The sequence below is a fragment of the Schistocerca serialis genome, chromosome 8, assembly GCF_023864345.2.
Source record: "Schistocerca serialis cubense isolate TAMUIC-IGC-003099 chromosome 8, iqSchSeri2.2, whole genome shotgun sequence".
Taxonomy (NCBI): Eukaryota; Metazoa; Arthropoda; class Insecta; order Orthoptera; family Acrididae; genus Schistocerca; species Schistocerca serialis.
The window spans coordinates 244,346,752-244,367,324 of NC_064645.1; positions in this window are offsets into that span (position 1 = coordinate 244,346,752).

Genomic DNA, 20,573 nt, shown 5'->3' on the forward strand with positions numbered 1-20,573 from the left:
ATGTAATCACATGTCAGTTCTAGTATAATATATTTGTCCAATGACTACCCGTTTATCATCTGCATTTCTTCTCGGTGTAGCAATTTTAATGGCCAGTAGTCTATTTTGCAGAAGAATTTGATCAACAAAACTGGATCAGATAACCTTTCAGCAGAGAACTTCCATCGAGACGTTGAAGATCAAGAGCAGTTTATTGATTTTTCTTTTTTTCAGACTCCACACTGAGACCGAAGCTCGTTTCCTCATCACTGTTTGAGTTTTGGAGCTTGGTGAAGCAGGGTATTCGGAAGTTTGGACAACTTTTGCAACATCCTACTTAAGTGTCTTAGGTTTTTAGCATTGGCAGTCATCAATATGAAATAAAGATCACTAATGAATGTGGAGAAAGAGAAAACGGACCAGATTTTCAGTATTGTGCCGAGATTTGAGGAACTGATGATGAAGAATCAAAATCGTCTTTCCCAATTATTTAATTGTAAGAATAACTAGAGCCCAGATTTTCTTGCAAATACATGTTGCACGGGGAATAAGGCATATTTAAAAAAGTTCACCGACGTAACTGTATGGATTTAGACATTTATTTCGCTTATTATGTCGTTTTTATGGCTTCAGTGCATATATTGCAATAGCTTGCACGACAGCATCTTTTATTGACATTTTTTCAAGTGAATTACACCAAAAATAGAGAATGTGAGTAAGTTCGCCGATATTTTGTTGTTTGCAAATATCATAGTGAGCTAAAGTGCAACAGTTGAATTCAAAAGTTAATATAAGTCGTGCCATAAATTTAAGTAAAAAAGGGGTCTTATTAGTGTTAAGCGACGCTACCCCATATATCACGAAGACCAGACAATTCATTAATATATTTTATCCTGCCCAAAAGCACATTACGTGTTTAGCCCACGCGCTGTATCATCTAGCTGAAACAGGATGTCTCAAATATGACAATGTGAATACGCAGGTATACTTCACAAACAAGAAAACCAGACGCACAAAATACAAAGATCTGATAATTATGGCAGCATTAATTAAGTCAGATGCTGCTTTTTTTTCCCTACTGAAAGTATTCTTGAAATCATCTGTCTCTGCCGACGCATTTAGACATAAACTGCCAGATTTAGCTTTGCCACCACAACCTATTTTAAGCAGATAGAATACCTCGATAAATGATTCCATATTTTACTGTGGTAGTTCTGATGAAGATAAGCCGGTAAGAGAATGTAATTCAGGGAAATTTATTGAAGCTTACAACTGTTTGCTTCATTCTACTAAAGAACAATAAGTTACTGCCCCCTAATTTTTTTTTCCGGTTGTGGGTCGTATACACTTTCGAGGCCAGTAATGCATCTTACATGAAAGGCTCACAAGTGGCATTAAAAAGAAAAAATGATTTCAGACCTGACTGACAAATTTTGCGTATTTGCCTGTGGCATTAATAAAGTTGGAACCTACAGGTAAGTGGTGAAATCTCTGAAAATTATTAAAGAAGTTGAAAAAGTTTGAAAATCATCCTATGGAGAAATGGGCGTTACATCAAAAAATAAGATGAACAGAGGTACCGGATTAAATCCCGATTTTGAGTTGACGAAGTTCAGAAAAAATATTTTTTGGCGAAAATATAGAAGACTTTCAACCAGACTTTGTCCGAAATTTCTTCACTTAAGTGTGCATGTGTCACTTCTCTTGCGTATAAAGTAATTTTCTATGAATGTCACTGTTTTATCTGATAAACTCGTGAATATATGTGAAGAAAACGTAGAGAAGTTAGTTGTTGTGTGCTGTTTTAGAAAAAAGTATAAATAAATATAGAACTGAATTTTGATATCGCAAATTTTTGTTGTTTTGCTGCCTCATTGTGCATGTTTAATGACATGATACTGCATGAATGCACGCGTGTTTAACGATTTAATAGGGCATGAAAATTCGCGGTGCTAATGACATTAAAAGTTGATTAAAATGTGTTATATCAACAGCTAGTAAAGAAGTAACTGCTCTCATTCACTGGTTTCTGAACTTAAATGTATTTTCCTCACATTTAGAGTCGGATGGCTAGTGCAAAAGGAACCGCGGGTATTTATGTTCACGTCAAGGGAACCGTGCACCCAAAAAAGTTTAAAAACCGCAGAACTTGTGTGAAGGAGGCAACACTGATGACAGCGTGATATTTCAATTGTCTCACTTGCAATGTTGTTTTCGTGCAGAGGAATAATATACAAATTTAAAGTTTTTACCTATTATTTATAAAGTTAAGATGACGTAAAACATAAAACTAACCTGTTGACCTGCAACCCTGGATCAACCAACGGTCAAAAGATCAAAAGATACCGGAGTCTTCACTATTAATGAGGGCACGGCTTAATGCCGTTTCAAATAAACATTGGTGAATACTGATGTCTCTATACGTGTGGCTGTAATAAGCAAATCTCTTTCTTGCGTATTGTTGTCATGTTCCTTATAGATGGTGCTTATATTGCTGCACAAATATTCCATTCTCTATCCGTAGCTCTTCAAACAGTACTTACCGGACACACAAAAGAACATTTCATTGTTAATTTAGATATATAATCATTCATATGTATCATTTTGAGAATAATTCAACTGTGTACCAATGGAGATTTATCATTTCTTATTTTGTTACCAGTAAAATTTTCATTCATACTGCCTCTGCGTATTCTGTGTTACATTTTGTCTTGTTAACTTGTTTCAGTATATTGTGATTGTAACACATGTTTTGTTTCGGAATCAGTCCTTTGTTAAGTCTATGTAACTTAAAATAGTATCAACTCTGAACTGTCACAACGAACTGTGTACTTCCAGTATGGCCACGTTCCGAAAGCCAATAAATTGGTAAATAAATAAACATCAGCAGATCTCGAGCTCAACTTATGAAACTGAAAGAGTTCAACAAGTGTTATCTCTGACAGTTGGAGTCCGTTGGCAGGCGCTTCTAAGTGGAACATCCGAAGAAGAAATCGTCGCATTCCTTAGCAGTGACAAAGCATCCTAGCGCTGTATGTCATTCTCGATGCCAACAGCGTAAGGACGCGCTTACGTTATCGGCTTGCTTTATATGCTGATGCCGTAAGATACATATTCCTCCTCTTAGTCTTCTTTTCTTATTCTAGCGTGTCATTTTAAATTCAAGGCCGAGGCTCCAGCGGCAGATATAGATTGCAAACGTGCTTGGCCTGTTTCTACTGCGCACACTCAGAATTATTTACGTAGCTAATTGTGAATTTATTAGGAGCTTCGCCACAGTCACAGATCTCTGCCTTCCGATTCGCATTTACAACAAGAGCAGGGTGACATATCTGTACCGCTTCAGCTGGCAAGAGCGTGGACCTGACAGATTTGAGCCAGATGGCGCAATGGTAGGGGAATTATGGTAGCAATGTTCGGGAACACAGAACTATCAGCGCTCGTCTTGCCGTCCAGATTCAAATTTCCCGCGAGTATCCTAACTTACTATCGCCTGCCGACGGCCGTGTCGTAGAGGGTAGAGACACACAGTGTTCTCTAGCCGTTGGGGTGGGAAACTGGCCCTATAACCCACGAGAATCAGTAATGATCAACGGTATGGAGATACAGAACTTAAGGGAAAACTCTATATTAAATACACAATCTTTATCCACAGGATATGTGGTTAGTAATTCAGTTGTCATGATGATCTCCTGACTGACAAAAGACACAATGTTAGACCCCCTTTCATAAGAAGTTTGCCAAGGGGAGAGATACAGTGGCATTCAGTTAAGTGAAACAGAAAGGAGATAAGTATTTTTCGTCACGCGAATGTAGGGTAATATCAACAGCGCAGTCTGTATTTCACTACCCACAATGCTGTACTCCAAACGTACATTCTCAGAAATTTTGTCCTCAGATGAAAGCCTATGTGAGTTAATGTGAACAGTTCTGTGATAGGGCTGTTCTCATCAGAATAAACAGCAGACCAACGTCAACAACAGTAGTCCAGGTATACATGCCGGCGTCATAAGCAGAAGATGAAAAGGTAAAGAAAGAAAACGATGAAATTGAAGGGTTATTTCAGTTTGTAAAGGTAAATAATAATGTAATAATCATGAATGACAGGAAAACTTTAGTAAGCGACGGAATCGAAGACAGACTTACGGGAGAATATAGACTCGTTAGTAGGAATAAAAGAGGATAAAGGCTAATTGAGCTCATAAATAAATTTCTGCTAGTAATACCGAACATTCTTGAAAAGTCACAGGAGGAGGTGGTATACTTGGAAAAGGTATGGAGATACGGGAACATTCTAGCAACAGTACATCATGGTCAGACAAACATTCCGAAACCAAATAGTGGATTGAAAGGCGTACCCAGCCGCCAAAATCACAGTTTAATAAGAATGAAGATGGTTCAAATGGCTCTGAGCACTACGGGACTCAACATCTGAGGTCATCAGTCCCCTAGAACTTAGAACTACGTAAACCTAACTAACCTAAGCACATCACACACATCCATGCCCCAGGCAGGATTCGAACCTGCGACCGTAGCGGTCACGCGGTTCCAGACTGACGCGCCTAGAACCGCACGGCCACATCGGACGGCAATGAAGAGTGGAATGAAATTTAAGAGAATCGTCCGGAACAATCAATGTATTCAATTCTTTCCACAAAAACGTAAAATTCACAATAGAACATGAAGATGACAAAAGCATTAATTTCCTGGATCTTAAAATCACCAGCCACCAACAAAAACACAAAACAGATTTTTGCTTTGTCATCACATGCTAACTGGTGTCCGCGTGGCTATGCCACAATCGTGGTTTATGTAGACAAGATGCACTATCACTAACGGTGTCAGTTTCTCACCTGCAGGAAAGGCACATACACAAACAGTAACACCGCACAGAGCCGACTACGTTAGTACCGAGCTCTACTTTCAACACGGAGAAAAGAATGTTTGCCGGTACTAAAGCGTTAAAAATGCTTTCCGTGGATTATGTGGTAAGTTTAGACTGTTCATTTTCCACTATTTTGCACATGTTTTCCGCGTTCGACTTTCGAAATTCATAACCTAACATTAAACCCTTTCGTGACAGGAATATGCATTACACCTCATTCAGGAGAAGAAATAAAACATGTATTGCGACAAACTACGCCTGACGAGAGACCCACAGGGTCCGAAATGCATCGTGTAGTTAATAAAACACGAAAACGTTGTGACTGAAGGTGTTCTTTAATTCATACCTCCAATGTGGAAAGAAGCGAGATTCTGAAGTACTGAAGGGTGATATGCTTTTGAAATTCTCTAAGGCTGTAGATACCGCTGCAATGAATAACACTACAGGCCGTTCAATGGAATAGGAATGGCCACATCAAATGTGTGTGTGAAATCCTAAGGGACCAAACTGCTGAGGTCATCGGTCCCTAGACTTATATACTACTTAAACTAACTTAAACTAACATATGCTGCGCACAATACACACACCCATGCCAGAGGGAGGACTGGAACCTCTGACCGGAGGGCCTGCGCAATCCGTGACACTTCCCACGTCCGGGTTCGATTCCCGGCGGGGTCAGGCATTTTCTCCACCTCGTGATGACTGGGTGTTGTGTGATGTCCTTAGGTTAGTTAGGTTTAAGTAGTTCTAAGTTCTAGGGGACTGTTGACCATAGATGTTGAGTCCCATAGTGCTCAGAGCCATTTGAACCATTTTGAATCCGTGACATGGCGCCTCAAACCGCGCGGCCATTCCGCGCGGAGCCATATCTAAAACCGGCGATCACTGAAGCTGGGCAGATAAAAAAAAGATATAAAGAAAGTAAGTGCGAAGAAGACTTGGCGAATAGAGAAAACTGTTAAATTGATCGACGAAGAAAGGAAGTACAATAATGTTTACGGAGAGAGAGGAGTACAGCAGTAGAAAAAATGGCTCAAATGGCTCTGAGCACTATGGGACTTAACTTCTAAGGTCATCAGTACCGTAGAACTTAGAACTACTTAAACCTAACTAAAGACATCACACACATCCATGCCCGAGGCAGGATTCGAACCTGCGACGGTAGCGGTCGTGCGGTTCCAGACTGTAGCGCCTAGAACCGCTCGGCCACTCCGGCCGGCTACAGCAGTAGAAAAAAACTTTAGCATGAAATCAGTAGGAGGTGCAAGGAAGCAAAGGCGAAATGCTTGCAGGAAAAATGTGAAGAAGTGGATAAAGATATGGTCGTGGAAAGACTAATTTAGCATATAGAAAAGACAAGAAACCTTCAGGGAATGAAAAACAAGAGCGTCATCATTAAGAGTGCAAGAGCACATAGGCGAGAAGAGCACGTGCACGTAGATTGACTCTATGAAGAGGAGGATTGTTCTGATGACGTGATATAAGAATTGGTAGTCGATTTGTTGGGCCAGTTTTAGAGTCAGAGTTTAACAGGCTTTGTTAGTCCCTAGTCACTTATCTGGCGAGCATTCCTTGCTCGGCATGTGTGCGGGTTGAACATTAAATTGTTATTCCAGTTGAACCTCTCGATGTGGTGTTATGATTACCAGACTCGCTGTGTTGACCTCAGGTGATACGGAGAAGCTTGTCCTTGAGCTGCTGTGGAGAAAGTTATTCTCGCAGCAAGACTAGCCCCTGGTGATGTGGAGGTGGGTAGTTCTCACGCTGTTGCGGAGACAATTGTTCTCGTAGCAGTCCGAGCAAAGCGTTGTCGGCCTGCGGTGTCGTCGGTAGCGCAGTTCCAGGACAAGACGACTGCGGGATTCACCCGACTAGTCGTAGATGTCGCGAGCAGTGGGCCAGATTCTGTGCCACAGTAGTGAGATGCCCGTGTTTTCGTGCGACAGACGAGTTGAATGCAGACATGGGAGGCACAGAGAGAGTTTCAGAGATCGGTTCTGCACCTTCTGCAGCGCCGCGATGTGAGAGGCACCGGCCTTTCTCCACACCACGGCCGCGTACTCCAGCACTGGTGTGACCAGCGTTAAGCCGTCGGCACACGGACCGTGCGTCCGAACGTTGAGCGTTTGAGTGTGCCGAGTTTCTGACGTCATAGCGTGGAATAGCACGTTCGGGAGTCTTTCGGAACGTGCAGAGCAATATCTGGCATGTCAGATATTCTGAGCGTGTATCTGGGCGTTTGACCAATGAGATGGCATAACGCCACCTACGTCACAGGCACGCCGTCACCCTTCAGTACAGAGTTGCGAGGCGCATATTGGCATTCATTTCAAGCCAATATGTATATATGCCGTTTCTGAGCACCAGCAAATTGAGAAGCACTAAAAGAGCCGTTGTTAACTGTGTGATTCGTTCCAATAAAATAATGAGAAACATCATATTCGTGGCAAAAGAATTATTGTAACTTGCGTATTATGAGAGTAGGCTATTTGAAGGCAGCGACACACTGAATATACCACCAAAACACATTGTTCTTGGTGCAATTTGTTTTAATTAAATTTCAATTAGTAACATATCTACGATATAGGTTTTCAGCAAGGGGTAAGATAATATGATTAGGAGCAGAAGACGTGTTGTTGGCTTAGCATCCTCTGTGGCTCAGATGGCTACAGCGTCCGCCATGTAAGCAGGAGATCCCGGGTTCGATTCCTGGTCGGGGCACACATTTTCACGCCGGCACGGTAGCTCAGCGTGTTAGAGCTGGTTGGCCTCTGTAATAAAAAACTGAGTGGAAGGATCAACAAAAGGAACTTGACCGGATGTCAAGAAGTGACGTCCGCAACGACCAAACACATCGATAAAAAAAAAAAAGCGTTATGAGTAGCGTCAGTATTCTGAATTTAGTTGTTGGTTGGGGCAGTGGTTCGCGTCTTGTCAAAATCTATTTTTTTTCCTAACAGTCGCGCTTTTATTAGATTCTGATACTTTATCATTAGTTTAATATAAGTATATATTATAATATTTGATAATATGTAAATAGAAGTTCACCTTTTTTTGAGGGGTGACTTTGTTCGATTGGCTTAATCTACAGGACAGCTTGGGCTACTTGTATAAAAAAAGTTTTGCTCCTTTTTCTTTTACGATTCGTAATTCACATGTTGCAAAGATTCTGCTACTGGGTAGGAACAGTGATCAAGTAAGACTGACCTTCGGGTTTTACTAAAATGTGGGTTGGTTCAAATGGCTCTGAGCACTATGGGACTTACCATCTCAGGTCATCAGTCCCCTAGAACTTAGAACTACTTAAACATAACTAACCTAAGGACATCACACACATCCATACCCGAGGCAGGATTCGAAATTGCGACCGTAGCGGTCGCGCAGTTCCAGACTGAAGCGTCTAGAACCGTTCGGCCACCAGCGGCCGGCTATAATGTGGGAATGATGAAATAATGTTTATCTTATGCGAGGAAGTATTCCAGATTTGTAGCGCACTGTTTGTAATGCAACTTTTATAAGCCTGTGTCCTTATTGCTTGGACATGGTACTTTCCTTTTCGTGGACGATGGAGGAAATGTGCGTTTAGTAGGGCTAACGTGGGAATTTTACACGCGCCCGTTGAGTAAACAGTGTGATTTACGAACTAGAAACATCCCTCAACTGCCGCTGGAGTGCGTTGCGATCGCGTATACACGTTGGGGCCCACGTACCGTATGCACAAGTCGCATCGTTCCTGAGCGTTCAGCACCACGTTGAGCTACCGAAGCACGACTCAGTTGGTAGAGCACTTGCCCGCGAAAGGCAAAGGTCCCGAGTTCGAGTCTCGGTCGGGCACACAGTTTTAATCTGCCAGGAAGTTTCATATCAGCGCACACTCCGCTGCAGAGTGAAAATCTCATTCTGGAAACATCCCCCAGGCTGTGGCTAAGCCATGTCTCCGCAATATCCTTTCTTTCAGGAGTGCTAGTTCTGCAAGGTTCGCAGGAGAGCTTCTGTAAAGTTTGGAAGGTAGGAGACGAGGTACTGGCAGATGTAAAGCTGTGAGTACCGGACGTGAGTCGTGCTTCGGTAGCTCAGTTGGTAGAGCACTTGCCCGCGAAAGGCAAAGGTCCCGAGTTCGAGTCTCGGTCGGGCACACAGTTTTAATCTGCCAGGAAGTTTCAAGCAGAGTGGAGTTTCTAAAACCACTGAGGGTCAGTGGCAACCAAACGACTGTTCAAGATGGCGTGTAGAATCTATGAGACTGGGAACATACCATCAAATTTTCGGAAAAATACCGTCCAGACATTGACAAAGATAGCAACGACAACAAGTGTTAAAGATATCGCACAATCAGCTTAACGGCTCACGCGTCAAATTTGCTAACATGGATAATATACATAAGAATGGAATAGAAAACTGAGGATGTCTTAGATGATCAGTTTGGCTTTCGGAAAGGTTAGGGCACCAGACAGGCAGTTCTGACACTGCGCTTGATTATGGAAGCAAGGTTTAAGGAAAATCAAGGAGCGTTCCTGGATTTGTCGACTTAGAAGAACTGTTTGACAGTAATGTTCTAAATTCTAAGAAAAGTAGGAGAATCGTATAGGGAAAATCGGCTAATGTACAGCGTGTAAAAACGCCAAGAGATGCAGTTCTGACATTGTGCTTGATTATGGAAACGAGAATTAAGGAAAATCAAGACGCGTCCGTGGGATTTGTCGACCTATAAAAACTATTTGACAATATAAAACGATGCATAATGTTCTAAATTCTCAGGAAAGTAGATGAATGTTATAGGGAAAGTCGGGTAATATACAGAACGTACCGTTAAATAGTCATATATGTTGTGCCTTGTTGGCGCCTATTTAACTCGAGAATGGACAGGAGGTCTAAATTGGCCAATCGTGCGAAATAAATAAAGTAAATACGTTAGGCAACAGCCGAGGAGGAACCATTACAATGTCCTTAAGAAATACAGCTGTGGTACCTCATAAAAATGATAGGAACAATAAGAATGGAATATCAAGGACGAAGTGTTCGGATTAAAGAAAGGGAATAAAACAGAGATGCAACATTTCAAGCCTCATGTGCAGTCTATACATCGAAGGAGCAATGAAGAAAATAAATGTTCAAAACTGGGATTAAAATTCAAGGTAAAATGATATCAGCGATAAGATTCGCTGATGACACTGTTGCCCTCAGTAAAACTGAAGAAGAATTAAAGGATCTGTTGAATGGAATGAACAGTCTAAGAGTACAGAATATGGACTGCGATCAAACCTGAAGACGAAAGCAATGAGAAGTAGCAGAAATAAGGATAGCAAGAAACTTAACATCAAAATTGGTGCTCGTAAAGTAGACCGTGTTAAGGAATTCTGCTACTTTGGCAACAAAATAACTAATGACATACGAAGCAAAGAGGATATAAAACCCAGAGTGGCACTGGTAAAAAGGACATTCTTTGCCAAGAGAAGTCTACTAATATCAAACACAGGCTTTCATTTGAGGACAAAATTTCTGAGAATGTACGTTTGGAGCACAGCATTGTGCGGTAGTGAAATACAGACTGTAGGAAAACTGAAACAGAAGAAAACTGCAGCATGTGAGATGTGAAGCCACACAATAATGTTGTTGTGGACTGATAACATAAGGAATGAGGAGGTTCTCTGCAGAATCGGTGAGGAAAGGAATATATGCAAAACACTGACATGAAGTAGGGACAGGATGATAGGACATCTGTTAAACATGAGGGAGTAAGTTACATGGTATTAAAGGGAGCTGTAGGACGTAGGAACTGTTGGGGAAGACGGAGATTGAGGGGGGGGGGGGGGGATCGAGACTGTAGTATGTCCGACAAAAATTGAGGACATTATGTCTCAGTGCTAGTCTGAGATGATGTTGGCGCGGAAGTCGTGGTGATCCGCATCAGATTATTCAGAAGACTGATGGGATGAAAGTTCCATAAATCACTTAAGATGAACACTGAGAAGTTCCTTTTGAAAGGGCGCGGCCGATCCGTCTCTAAAGGCATCATCATCGATAGGATATTGAACCTGATCTTGCTTCCCTTGTGTTTAGAAACAATTTGGAGAGAATCGTCTAATTGGACTAAAAACCAGTGACATATGAAGCAAAGAGCAGACTAGCACGGGCAAAGAGGGTATTTCTGGTCAAAACAAAATGATTTGGAACCACTTTTGGCAAATATTGTCTTATTTATCAAAAGAAGGGAGGAGGATTAGTATTCGAAGTACCGTCGACGGGAAAGTCTTAAAAAAAAAAAGCACGAATTCGGATTGACGAAGCGTGTTGGCCATATTCTCCTTAAAAATACAACACGGTATTTGCTTTAAGCAATTTAGGCAAATCAAGATAAGACGTAAATATGGACAGAGAAGAATATGACTCTCTGTCCAGTTTTAGGTTCGATCACATAATTGTCCAGTACTTCATCAACAATATTTTGGCATCACATTATTAACGCAGCAATGCCTTACCACTGCCAACATTCGCACAGGACCATCAGTTGCAGGAAGACATTACGAGACACTGAACTGAATCTTGTCTGGAGGTCATTGCTGGCCACTTTGATCAGCTGCTTCTGTGCCACTGGGCTAATAGACCGACATCTTCTCAATGCACGAAGTTCATCTCTTCTCGACTTCGGAGCGTGGTGTATATGTGCCGCAAAATCGTTACTGTAAATGTGAGCAGATGAACACACACTTACCTCTACAAAAATAGAGAGTAGATAGACTCATTCTAATGAATTTTTTTGCCGTGTGGCTAGGGCCTCCCGTCGGTTACACCGTTCGCCCGGTGCAAGTCTTTCGAGTTGACGCCACTGCGGCAACTTGCGTGTCGATGGGGATGAAATGATGGTGACAAGGACAACACCCAGTCCCTGAGCGGAGAAAATTTCCGACCCAGCCGGGAATCGAACCTGGGACGGTAGGCATGACATTCCGTCGCGCTGACCAGTCAGCTACCAGGGGCGAACATTCTAATGAATGATCCAAGATAAAGTGCACTATGTCTATACAGGGTGTTACAAATAGGTACGGCCAAACTTTCAGGAAACATTCCTCACACACAAAGAAAGAAAATATGTTATGTGGACATGTGTCCGGAAACGCTTAATTTCCATGTTAGAGCTCATTTTAGTTTCGTCAGTATGTACTGTGCTGCCTCGATTCACCGCCAGTTGGCCCAGTTGAAGGAAGGTAATGTTGACTTGTGCAATCACGTCATCAACCCATGCCCGAGGCAGGATTCGAACCTGCGACCGTAGCAGTCCCGCGGTTCCGAACTGCAGCGCCAGAACCGCACGGCCACCGCGGCCAGCGAGTTTACAGGTGAACTGTGTCTTCAACACTCCTACTAGAGTACAAAAACACCCCACCGACGAATACATACACTACGGGCCATTAAAATTGCTACACCACGAAGATGACGTGCTACAGGCGCGAAATTTAACCGACAGGAAGAAGGTGCTGTGATATGCAAATGATTAGCTTTTCAGAGCATTCACACAAGGTTGGCGACGGTGGCGACACCAACAACATGACGAAAGTTTCCAACCGATTCCTCATACACAAACAGCAGTTGACCGGCGTTGCCTGGTGAAACACTGTTGTGATGCCTCGTGTAAGGAGGAGAAATGCGTACCACCACGTTTCCGTCTTTGATAAAGATCGGATTGTAGCCTATCGCGATTGTGGTGTATCGTATCGCGACATTGCTGCTCGCGTTGGTCGAGATCCAATGACTGTTAGCAGAATATGGAACCGGTGGGATCAGGAGGGTAATACGGAACGCCGTGCTGGATACCAACGGCCTCGTATCACTAGCAGTCGAGATGACTGGTGGACGTTTGCAAGACAACAACCATCTGCACGAACAGTTCGACGGAGTTTGCAACAGCATGGACTATCATCTCGGAGACCATGGCTGCGGTTACCCTTTGCGCTGCATCACAGAAGGAGCGCTTGCGATGGTGTACTCAACGACGAACCTGGGTGCACGAATGCCAAAACGTCATTTTTTCGGATGAATCCAGGTTCTGTTTACAGCATCGTGATGGTCGCATCGGTGTTTGGCGACATCGTGGTGAACGCACATTGGAAGCGTGTATTCGTCATCGCCATACTGGCGTGATGGTATGGGGTGCCATTGGTTACACGTCTCGGTCACCTCTTGTTCGCATTGACGGCACTTTGAACAGTGGACGTTACAGTTCAGGTGTGTTACGACCCGTGGCTCTACCCTTCATTCGATCCCTGCGAAAACCTACATTACAGCAGGATAATGCACGACCGCGTGTTGCAGGTCCTGTACGGGCCTTTCTGGATACAGAAAATGTTCGATTACTGCCCTAGCCAGCACATTCTCCAGATCTCTCACCAACTGAAAACCGCTGGTCAAGGGTGGCCGAGGAACTGGCTCGCCACAATACGCCAGTCACTACTCTTGATGAACTGTGGTATCATGTTGAAGCTACATGGGCAGCTGCACCTGTACACGCCATTCCAGCTCTGTTTGACTCAATGCCCAGGAGTATCAAGGCCGTTATTACGGCCAGAGGTATTTGTTCTGGGTACTGATTTCTCAGGATCTATGCACCCAAATTGCGTGAAAATGTAATTATATGTCAGCTCTAGTATAACATATTTGTCCAATGAATACTCGTTTATCATCTGCATTTCTTCTTGGTTGTAGAAATTTTTATGGCCAGTAGTATATTTACTCTGAACAGCTTCAGCCATTTGAACGGTGTCTCATTGTGGGCCAGTGGGAAGCTGTATGGACGTACTGACGGGCTGCTGCACACTTTGGGCATAATGTATCAGTGGTGTGTCGCTGCTTTCAACAGTGACCCGTGGAACATCCCCACACCAGTAGGTCATGTTCTGGGCGTCAGATGCGCATCTAGAGAGCAGCAGTGGGCGACCCATTTCATCTAGGAAAGAAATTTGGGCGCACGTTGCATCTCTTGTGCCATATTGAGCCATTGGGAACCGTCTGCCCGGAGCAAGACTAATACCACGTGTGCCCCTCCACAGGCTACCACTCATATCGCGATAGCGCCATGCCCGGCTACTCTGGTGTCGTGAAATAGGCGACTGGCGCCCTGTTGTTCCCACTAATGAGAATAGGTTCTGTCTGTATGTGAGTGACGGACGTACACGTGTACTCTGTACATCTGGTGAGCGACCTGTTCCAAAATGCATTTAGACACGACTAGCAGGTTCCATCCCAGGCTTCATGCCGTGGCGCCATCAATTAGTACTCGCGGTCACTTGTTGTGTTTCTGCACAGTAAAGTAAGTCGTGTCCACCACATTAAACTGGCTGCTGTCCTCCTGGTACTGCCATTTCTTCGACAGGAGGGTGACGTGTTTTTTTTTCAGCAGGACAATGCACGTCCACATGCGGCTGCTGCGACGCTTCTAGCTCTTCGTGTAGAATGAAGAGTTGTAGTTAAATATAACACCTGAGTTGCATTCAAGAAGTATTGATATAACCAATCGACCTTATGGTGTACAACAACAGCCCTACACGTCTTTCCCATAGAACACGTATGGAACACGGTGAAGGGGGATCTTAATCGTTCTCCAGCGCCTGCAAGAACCGTTGCCGAATTGCAACAAAATCTGCTGGGTGATTGGGATAACCTATCGCAGGATCCCGTTCGGCACCTTTATGGTATTTTGCACGAGAGAATACGCGCCTACGTTGCCACCAAATGGTTCAAATGGCTCTAAGCATTATGGGACTTAACACCTGAGGTCATCAGTCCCCTAGACTTTGAACTACTTAAACCTAACTAACCTAAGGACATCACACACAGCCATGCCCGAGGAAGGATTCGAACCTGCGACCGCAGCAGCAGCGCGGTTCCGGACTGAAGCGCCTAGAACCGCTCGGCCACAGCGGCCGGCCGTTGCCGCCAGAGGAGCTGCACTGTGTACTGATGCGACTGTTTGGGCAGCCATTACTGTGATACAATATGTCACTGTTTGCTATATTCCTGCAATGAGGAACTACCTGCCCCCCCCCCCCCGCCCCCCACTTGTCAATAACTTGTCATTGAAGGTGCTGAAGTTTTTTCTTCGGTAGTGAATTTTTTGTAGAAAACGAAGACACTATAATAACTGGTGCGACAAGTATCTTCAAAAAAATGGTTCAAATGGTTCTGAGCACTATGGGAGTTACAGCTGTGGTCATCAGTCCCCTAGAACTTAGAAAGGACATCACACGCATCCATGCCCGAGGCAGGATCCGAACCTGCGACAAGTATCTTCATTCAGTACAGTTTAAAGGCTGGTCAGAAACAGTCTGAATAGCTTCTAAAGGTGTTACAGGGTAGGTCGTGCTGAGAAATAACTGGTAAGAAAAAAAATTCGATACGTTGCGCCATTTCCGAGTGAATTAACATTGGAGTTAGCCAATCAGGTCGTTGCTCACGCAGATTCATGCAGCCCGCCACCGTCGGCGTCGCCAAACTTGTTTTTCGTTTGGTTTCCTAAAACCGGACAAGACCGACACAAAAACTGGACATTGGACGGTAGTAAGGATCGAACCTGAGCCAAAGCCTGAGCAATCTCGTGCGCTGTCATCTACGCTGGGAGAACAGCTAATTGTATCTGCCTCCTGCTTGAATTTGCGTGCGGAGCGGCCTGATAGGCTAACTTCAATGCTAAATAACTCGCAAACGTCCCAGCGTATAAAAAATTTTTCTGCACATTTACTGCTCTCACATCTTACCCAGCAACACCCTATCAAGCCGTTCAGAAAGTTTCTGACCATCATTTCCGATTATAAGATTTAGAGATAAGTGCATCATCTGTAAAGACTGTTCCAGCATTTTTTTTTTTTTTTTCTTCAGGAAATGGGAAGGCAGTGCTGGCACGTGGCAAGGTTGTTATTAAGTGATGGATTCTCGTCGCGCACTCTGCAGTGCAGCGAGTCAACGATGGTTTATGCTGCCGACACGCAGAAGACCATCTGTCAGAAGTCTCTGAGGACCGAGAAGACAAACTACGTCGATTACGCTGTGCCCTTTGCGGCCACCTTTTTAAGATGCGACTGTCACCACGATCTCGTAACGGCTGACGCAATGAGTGCTCTGCGCTTTCAGGCATCCTTTCAATCGGCAGCACAAGGAAACTATCGCGCAGCGAACGTTGCCTCACAGTTCCTCGGGGTTCAGCAACCAGCGGACGGGGAAGAACTGTGAGGAACCGATAAGGAGGCCAGCATTAGAAACCTACGTCCTTGTCACTGGCCACTGAATGCCCAGCAACAGCTAGTGGCAAGGTTCGCCTACTGAGTTATACGTTGGTTAACCAGGCCGTTTGTGGTATGTACGGGTGAACCTTAACTCCGTAGACAATATTTCCGAAGCTCTGAAATTTTAAGGCTTTCGTAGCTTCTTATTGAGAAATCATTTCTCTGACATTTCACCAAGACGAGTGGCTGGCATTGTCAAGGCTTCATCCTCCATTGCTGGTTCACCACCAGCAATGGACGAAGAAAGTTTGACAATGCTAGGCACTCGCGCTTGCGAAATGTCAGGGGAATCATAAAACAAATTCGCCCGAAAAACCCGAGACAGAAGCCAGTCTGATGCTGCTGCGACATGTTTTCCTAGTATTTTGTTATGAAGGACCTGTTGTCTCGTGACTCTTTACAGAATAATTCCATTTCGACTAATTTCTTACCACTGTTTATCTTTGGAACTTCAACTGCGGGACGTTGTTCTTGGTATCTGATTTGTGGCACTCCGTCTTCAGGCCACAAGTGGCCCATAGGGACCATCCGACCGCCGTGTCATCCTCATTGAAGATGTGGATAGGAGGGGCGTGTGATCAGCATACCGCTCTCCCGGTCGTTATGATGGTTTTCTTTGACCGGAGCCGCTACTATTCGGTCGAGTAGCTCCTCAACTGGCATCGCGAGGCTGAGTGCACCTCGAAAAATGGCAACAGCGCATGGCGGCTGGATGGGCACCCATCCAAGTGCCGGCCACGCCCGATAGCGCTTAACTTCGGTGGTCTCACGGGAACCGGTGTATCCACTGCAGCAAAGCCGTTGCCTGGTATCTGATTTAAAGAATGGAAATTCCTAGAAAAATAAACGTATTACATTTATTTTTTAAACATCTGAAAGTGTTACAGATTAGGAACCTGGTTTCCTAATTTGTATCAATGAGTGCATAAATTATACTACCCTAATAACGTATCTCCTCGAGCTTAAAGATATGACTAGTCTAAGTTGAAAGAAATGTTTCGTATTTTAGCTCTTACGTCAGTGTTTGCAGGCACTGCAATGTCATTGTTACGGCGTGAAGTCAAGCGCCGGCACGCCAGTCGGGAACGATAGAACAGAGAGGGCTGTGGGACGACGTCAGCCAATAGCATGCTGACCGACCCCTCTCCAGGACGACAACGCGACAACAACGGCCTCTGTGTTAAGAGGCACAAGCGCCGCGCTCGACTGGCCGCTGGCCACTTGAAGAGTAGCTTCAAGACTAGCGAACTGTATAGAAGCCTCCACACTAGTTTGCTTGTACATTCTATGAGGCTCAAACTTAGAATTGTATACACCGAAGAAGCTTATTATCTTTTATGTCGCCCTTTGATTGCGACATACCTGTGTAATCCAAAGTTAAGTATTGTAACCTTTCCCTTTCGTAAATAAACTCATTAATACGATTTGTTTGAATATTGTCTAGCGATCCGAGAGAGCAGATTTTCTAGACACCCCATTTTTGACGACTACGCTGGATATCACAGTAATTTTGTCATTCCTTTCGCCACCCTTGAACGCTTTCGACGAATTCAGATTTTGTATTTCATGGGTCTGTTAATTTCTTCCATTCGATCTTCCTCTTACAACTCCCCATACTGTCCTTCCGTTTCACGAATGACTTTCTGTTGTGGCTTCGCGCGCCGAGTCCTTTTTACAGATGAATCTCTAGTTTTAGATTTCTTCTCCTATGCTTCGGTTAGTGTTTCTTTTTTTCTTTGCCGTGGGCTGCTCATCGGCTCACAGGCTCCTTGGCTAGGGACACCTCCAGACCACTTTTTGTCTGTTATGACATGTTGAATTTATGGGCCAACCCGTTTCCTTCTGCAACGTAGAGCGCAAGTTTTCTTACGTCTGACATGTGTAAACCCAAAATCTCTTCAAATGTAAGAATAAGCTCTTCCAGTTCGTTTCCAACTTCAGCTTGGAAGGCGCTTAACCGCGGCCAAAAATTATTAAATCCCCGTTTGCTATTCTTTTAAACTATTTTCAGCATTCCTCTCTTTTCAGAATTCCTCTCTTTTCAGCATTCCTCTCAATCATTGGCTTAGACATATTTTATGCGGGTGCACAACCACTTAATTACGATCTCAGTTTAGATATTCGATTACATCTAAATGCAGTTCATCTGTACTCCACTTTCTATAACATCTATCTGTTGCCGTACTACAATACAAAATAATTATTTAATTAACAACTTAGGATACAGATCGTATTAGAAAATCCACCACATCTTTTCTAAGCATTATGCTCTACTAGCTAAACCGGTTTCCTAAATCTCACTATACCAGGAAGATTCTTAAATTGCACGGATACAACGTCGTGAAATTATAGCGGTGCATTGCAGGCAACGTTGCCATTTTCTCTTTGCCTGTTTCCTACAAATGAAACACAACGAATACAGACTCATGACTGTCAGAAAACGAAGGTTATTCCGTGTATATTCACTCATAAATAAAGCATTCTTACCACTTACATTATAACAGAAATTCTCTTCCCACGAACACAAAATGTTATATGAAAACTACAAAATCAACGCCATCTTCCGTAACACACAGAACTCATAGCTATCAATATGCCTCCACGCAGTACGTAGCTGACGCCGACCACACTAAATGTCGTTTAAACCTAACTAACCTAAGGACATTACACACATCCATGCCCGAGGCAGGATTCGAACCTGCGACCGTAGCAGTCCCACGGTTCCGGACTGCAGCGTCTAGAACCGCAAGGCCACCGCGGCCGGCAGGCAACTCTCCCCTACCTGTGCAATAGTGCAGATTTGCACAGTAAGCGCTTACGTGTCTTGTTTCATGTCAAACTTGTTTCAACCATCTATGGTACTTACTGTTGACAACAGTAATGGCCACTTTACTCTGCACTTTCAAACTTGCATTCATTACTGCTCGGTTCTGTCTTTGGGTTGTTTTTCCCGGCAGTGTTGGTTGTATGTTAACAGTGATACACTGCAGTAAAGATAGTTCTGCTGATAAAGATCTGGCCGATATGCGCATCGCATACAGTTTCGCTGAATACAATTAATGAGCGCACTGAACTTCATTTGGCAGCAAGACAGTGTGCCACTTCACTGGGGTAACTCAGTAAGCAATTGGTTAAACGACCACTAGCTTGGCCTCGAGTTGTCGGATGACAGAGCTTGTTTCGCAAAGCCTCTATGTTTACCCTATTTGACGCCATGTGGTTCTTATCTGTAAGGGTTCATAAAGGATCATGTACATATATGCCTTCGCTTACCAGCTGGTCTGCCAGACTTAAGAACCACTACTAAAGCAGTTGTTGCAATAATTACTCTAGACACACTAATCGAGGTTTGGAAAGAACTGGCCTAGCCATTTGAAAGAACTCTCCTAGCCATCCGATGTCCTATGATGAACGATGCTCACATTGAACACTTGTAAGAAAAACTGTTTGCGTTGCTCTCTCTCAGTTGAGGGATTACTCATAATTGCAAGCAGAATGCAATCAATGCTACGAAACCTTAAAACCCCGATATTTCTTCTAACACATCCGGTACAGTTCGCAGCTCGTGGTCGTGCGGTAGCGTTCTCGCTTACCGCGCCCGGGTTCCCGGGTTCGATTCCCGGCGGGGTCAGGGATTTTCTCTGCCTCGTGATGACTGGGTGTTGTGTGATGTCCTTAGGTTAGTTAGGTTTAAGTAGTTCTAAGTTCTAGGGGACTGATGACCATAGCTGTTAAGTCCCATAGTGCTCAGAGCCATTTGAACCATTTGAACCACATCCGGTACTGTTGCATGTGGTACTGTTGGCTCTGAGCACTATGGGACTCAACTGCTGTGGTCATAAGTCCCCTAGAACTTAGAACTACTTAAACCTAACTAACCTAAGGACAGCACACAACACCCAGCCATCACGAGGCAGAGAAAATCCCTGACCCCGCCGGGAATCGAACCCGGGAACCCGGGCGTGGGAAGCAAGAACGCTACCGCACGACCACGAGATGCGGGCTGTGGTACTGTTGCATGTGCACATATGTCAATGAGAAACTGGTTCCTTCCGTGTTAGAGACGGAAGATGGGCAGTACGAAGCATACCAGCACACCTACGTTTGCCATACGTCCCGATATATCGGGATCATCACTGTTATAGACCTTCTTGTTCTGACATCGCAACAAAACCCAACTTTGTCCCGGTTTTGCAAGATACTGTTATGAGCTTGGCTCAAGTACTGAAGTAGCGCCATCTGCTAGCACGACATGTAAATGCAACCTCAGTTAGTTATATTATGTCAACAAGTTTATTATGTTAACAAGTTCGTCGCACAGATGGCGTTGCTTGTTGCGTATCCTGTACCGACAATACACGCACCTTCTAGATCTAGCGCCTTCATTCGAGAAAATACGAAACTTCTCCGGTAGTACGGGGCTGGAAGTATTTAAG